This window comes from Miscanthus floridulus, chromosome 18 (genome assembly GCF_019320115.1).
Source record: "Miscanthus floridulus cultivar M001 chromosome 18, ASM1932011v1, whole genome shotgun sequence".
NCBI lineage: Eukaryota > Viridiplantae > Streptophyta > Magnoliopsida > Poales > Poaceae > Miscanthus > Miscanthus floridulus.
In genome coordinates this window covers 51,019,200-51,025,086 of record NC_089597.1, presented here as the reverse complement: position 1 = coordinate 51,025,086, position 5,887 = coordinate 51,019,200, and the positions used below count along the sequence as shown (strand labels likewise).

The 5,887-nt window shown below is 39.9% G+C and overlaps 1 pseudogene; it reads right to left on the bottom strand.

The window, feature by feature from the left end:
- Positions 1 to 3,200: 3,200 nt before the first annotated feature.
- Positions 3,201 to 5,545, bottom strand: LOC136523825 (uncharacterized; annotated as a pseudogene).
- Between the last annotated feature and the right edge of the window lie 342 nt (positions 5,546 to 5,887).

Genomic DNA, 5,887 nt, shown 5'->3' with positions numbered 1-5,887 from the left:
TTTCTTGATCTTTTTTTCCTTTTTCAGTAACTTATCCAGGAATACATTGAGCGAGTTCATTCCACATTTTTTTTTTGAACTTGATGAGCTGTTCATTACATCATTGTAACTTTTTCTGAGGAAATCCATGTAATTGTTATGACAAGCTATGACTCATAAAAATAAGCAATACCATCTCTGGTTCACTTGCAATTTCAATGAGTCATCGTGAGTGATCTTTCCCTATTTTATTCAAAATCATATCTGTCTTATTCATTCGATCCGATGGATACAAAGATATTCATCCATAAGCTGCTCTAATTTATCTCTCCATTCTCCAATAAGTAGCAATGCTACTTTCCAATTCCTTAGATTCCAACTAAATTTGATTTTGGTAATGTAGTTTCGTTGGGAACCTTGGTTATCTGGTGTGCACTTGTGCTGTCAAACATTTCTTCCATCTAAATCACTAAACTCTTCTATCTGCTGTTGCTTTAACTATATACATTGAAGAGTTGCAATGCATTTCCTTTGGAAATTCATAAGCTGCAATACTCTACAGCTTTCGTTCAGTGTCAAGGCCAATTTGGCATTCTTTTATGTCAGATATATCAGTCAAACTCTGAGCTTTTGTTTCAAATTTGCCATGCCATAATCTGAAATTATGAACTTGCATGTGTGTAATCTAACATGATATAAGACCTGGAACATCTCAGGATCAATAGGTACACAAGATGTATTAGAAAGTATGTGAAGATGAAGAAACCAGGTTTCAAAATCATCTATGTTGAGCCTCAAGAAAACTCACAAGCAGGCAACTGCAGCAAAAGAAGTAACCGGAACTAGAGAAGACTATTTCTCCTACATAACAATGCTAATTAATTACAACCAGGATCTAAATTTGACACTTTAAAAGTACATTAACTAAGAGCATAAGAACAAAGATATACATGTGCATTCGAAGAAAAAAAACTAAGAGCATAAGAACATGATATACAGGTTTCAGTGTCCAAGCCAACAAAGCGTTGTCGCGCCCGTGTCTTTCTAGTCTGTTCCGAACTTCATTCCATGCCGAGCGAGCGAGACCGGCTGAAACACGGGTCCCCGGCGGCCTCTGTTCCTGATTCTCCATGGACCACGGGTCAAAAACACGGTCCCGTGCCGCCGGCCAAGACTCTGGTGCACGACCAGATAGACTCGGGCCAGAGCCCGACTACTGCCCGAACAAAACGAGGCCTCGCCTGGAAGCGGCAAAGCGCGCTCGAGGCACGGGGACGGGGGGCGGGGGCGCTTAGTTACTACAGTACTAGCAGTTGATTTCGCTTTCGCGTCCACCAGCCGGCTGCTTTTTTTTTTGTTCGTCAAAAAAAGCCAGCTGCTTTTGTCCCGGATGAACGTTCTAGAACAACCTTGAGGACGGCAGCTTTCCGCGTGCGAAAGCGACATTTCCCCCCAAGATTGCACGGCCACCTACGAGGCTACGACCAACAAACCTATATACAGGTGACCTATATATATAGGTTGTTGGTCTAGCTCGCACGTGTGGGGTGTGAGTGGCCTATATATAAGTTGATGGTCTAGCTTACACGTGTGGGGTGTGAGTTAGTGCATGAGTTCAGATACTAAACATTGTAGGATGCAATAAAAAAAACAAGAGGCCGAATTATGCTTCGATCGTTAAGTTGTCCAGAATCTTCACCCGATCATATTTCCTGTTCCCCTTAAATTTAGTATAGAGGTCTTTTTTTATATAATGAATATAGAGGGATTGAGATTTGAGAATGCTAGATTGTAGAATATAAGGGAGATGGGACTTCATACGGATAAATTTCTCTTCCCCTTGCTCTCGTGTGATACGTGGGATCTACATGTAAGTGGTTCACTCCTTCGTTCTCCCTCTCGCGACTCCCATCCATGCCGCCACAACTTGTCAGGGCCGGGCCTTCTTGCCTGTGCGGCTTCGCAGCTCGTGGCCGGTGGCACGGGGCTCGCAACGTGGGGGAGCCACGTGGAGCTCACCTATGGGCGTGCCTGGCGCGGCGGCACGGAGCTCGCTCAAGCGGGGAGCTCGTGAGTGGCGTCAGGCATGGCGTGTGGCTAGCTGACGTGCGATGCCAAGTGCAGAAGGAGCAGGGAGCTGGTCGACTGATGGTTTCTGCATCTGATAACTCGACTGAAAGCTAATTTATTGTGCATAGCGGATAAGCCAGACTGATAAGTTTAAGCGAACATGTATCATAAATATTAGTATTTTTACCTATACATTTGGTTAAACTTTAAACATACTAACTAAGAATGCACCTAGAGATGGATTCTTTTATGGACAGAGATAGTATCATTTAAGTTGTCTTATAATAATTCTATTATTCTTAATTTATGTGGTCAATAAAAGAATTTTTTATGAGTTGCATAACAACATTAAAATCGTATAATAGTGAAACAGTTGTCTCAGAGTCCTAAGCTTTTACTCTTGAGGTGGTTGTTTCACGAAACAATCATCTTTCTCTCTCCTCGACGTCATGAATAACCATATCTAGCATTAGATGAGACGGTCTTCGAGACCGTTGACATATAGCGATGTTATTGATATTTATATATCAAATATGTTTCACGACTAGTCTAGTGATATTTATTATAACATTAATGCTTTGTTATAATTAGTCAAATTTTGAATTATTTGACTTATCAGGAAAAAATATTTTTTTAATCTTTTTATTAGGATAGTGGCAGTATAATTGAGCAACAACACCAATCTCTAAGATGAAACAACAACCGCAACTAAAACCAGAGTTGACAATCGACACCACCTAAAGTAACTCTTATTGGATTAGGACCTTAAGACATGGGGCATCAACAGCGGCGAAGCTAGAGCAAAATGATGGGGGGTGCACCTCTTAATTCATAACTACACTAACCGATATGATGTTCAATCAAAAATAGCATAACTAATGTACAGCTACCAGATTTTAATATCAAATTCGACTTCTAGCAATAGAGATGAGAATTTGGTCGAAACATGACACTCACCGTTTAACAAAAAGAAGTGTATTCATTGATAGAATGCTAAAATCATGAACAAAACAAGCCCCATATAGCAAAATATGTGATCCAGAAGACCATGATGAAGATCCCACTAGCCTAAAAGGAAAGAAAACAAATAGGTCAATTATTTAGCAAATAAATTGTAGAACTATCGATTAAAAGTAGATACATTGCATTACCTATCCGAGATCATATTTACGCCCTTTTCCTTCCATGGTCATGAAACGATGAACCACAGTCTCGTTGCTAACTTTCTTCATTTCTTCTTTCTCTAGATAGCAAATAAGTCTATGACTCAAGTGCTGATCACCCTGCGATTAGACAAGCTTGTTTTGACAATCTTCATTCCAGAAAAGCATCTCTCAACTGTTGCAGTAGCGACAGGTAGTACTAGTACAAGCTTCAAAAGTCGATAGACCAATGCATAACAACGATGTTTCCCTGTCTCAACCATTTTTTGAGAGAGCTCACCAATAGTGTTGATGTTGGAGAATCTAGCATCTTCTTGCACATCGGCAATGTAAAGGCAAAGGTAATGACTAAGGTCTCTCAAATCATCAGTACTAAAATCATCAGGATATAGTTTTGCTAAGCTCATCAAAGTCTCCATATCAAAAGCATGAAATCGATCCCTTGGGTCGAAAGCGGCCGAGCAAACAAGCAATTGAGAGCTTGTCTCACTAAAGCGGCTATCAAGCTCTTGAACTAGCCAATCAATAACATCATTAAAGCAATCCACTTCATAGTGATGCTTGTATGTAATTCCTGATTTTTTTCTAGGTTGTCGGGGATCAACATAGGCATCTTCCATTTCCACTCGGTCAATTTCATGCATGTCACAAAACTCATTCACTTCATCTAATAATTTGTCCCACCCATCTCTTCTAAGATTATTCAAATGGAGTCTAGTCGATTTCACACATCCAATGGCATTTACAATGTCTTGATCCTTGCGTTGCAATGCTAATGACAAGGCATTTGTGGTAGTTAATGTAGTCAACATGAGATGCAAATAAAAGGCAAAGTCAAATGATTTGAAGCATACTAGAAGATTTGATGCTTGATCTCTATTTTTCCAATTTCTGTCATCCTTTTCAACAACTTTTAGCACTTCAACTATTGTAGGAAACATATTGACTAAACTTTTGAAAGTTTTGTAATGAGAACTCCAACGAGTATCTCCGGGTCTTTGAAGGCATTGCTCTTGATTTAACCCTGTCCCAGTCTCAAGTTGCCCACAACCTAATGCCTTTGTCACTTGTTCATGATTAATATCTCTAATCATATCCCGTCTCTTAGCTGATCCACCCACCACATTTAATAAGATAGAAATCATGCTTAAGAAATTGCTTACGCCCTTATGTTTTCTCATGACTGCCACAATGACTAATTGAAGTTGGTGAGCAAAGCAATGCACATAATAAGCCGTCCTACTTTCTCTCATGATCAATGATTGCAAGCCATTGATCTCACCTCGCATATTGCTAGCACCATCATATCCTTGGCCTCGAACTTGCTTTAAGTTTAGTTTAAACTTTGCAAGTAAAGAATCAATAGATGACTTCAGGTGGGAAGAAGTCGTTTCAGTCACATGCACAATGCCAACAAACCTCTCTTTCACGATCCCACATTTGTCAACATACCTCAAGACCACAGCCATTTGTTCTTTGCAAGAAACATCTCTTGACTCATCAACTAGCAAGCAAAACACATCATTGCCTAGTTCTTCAAGGATAGAGTGTACAATCTCATTTGTAAAACATTCAACAATGTCCCTTTGAATTTCAGGAGCTAGCAAACAACTATTAGCTGCAGCATTTGTACTCACCGCTTTGCGTAACTCTAGATCATGTTGTGCTAAGCAATCATAAAACTCCTTGAAGTTCCCTTTATTGTTGGATTCTAGTGACTCATCATGACCACGAAAAGGCAATCCTTGCTTCAACAATAGCCTAGCAGTATCAATGGATCCATTCAACCGAGTAAAATAAGCCTTCTTTGCAGTCTCACTTATTTGATTGTAAGCAACATCTATGTGTTGCCTTCTTTGTAACAAATCATCACACTTCTTCATTGCATTATAGTGTAAGCCATCAACATCACCAACATGTGACCTTAGCCTTCCTTTCCTATGATAACCATTCCAACCATTAACTATAAATGATTCATATCCTGCATCCTTCTTTTCTCTGAATAAGAAACAACAAAAGCAATATGCTCTGTCCTTTGACTCACTATATTCAAGCCAACTTCCAAACTCATCAAACCATTCCGGGATAAATCTTCTCGGCTTGTCTCCAATATCTGAAACAGGAAAATTACATGTGCGAGGCTAGCAAGGTCCATTTTCCAAATATTTTCTTCTGACCTTTTCTCTATGGTTAGGATGGTAAGCATCAATTTGTTTTCTCAAGCCTGGATCATATTTAATCTCCTCTTCCCAATTGAGATCATCTAGACATGAATTTCTGTTATTGTTGGCGGTGTCTGTGTCTGGAGCTTTCCGTTTATAAAACCTCTCCATGATTACCTATAATGTGCAAGCATAATCAAATTGCAGATCCATACTATCATAAATGTATATGCATATACTAAAAAGAGAAAACTCCAATTAATCACTAACCCTAAACTGCAACCTACTCAATTTCAACATATAACCAGGAAGAATCGAAATCGGATGTGAGGCTTAACTTGATTGAAATACAAGATAAATAAATTGAGGGTTTGATTCCTTGCCTTTTCTTTTGGAGCAGAAGTCCAGAACAGAGAGAGCTAGAGAGGTCGTGAGGGTGAGCGCCCTCACATCAGGCTATTGCCGCGGCCCGCGGCCATCGGGCGCTCGGCTCGGCTCGACGAGATGACGACA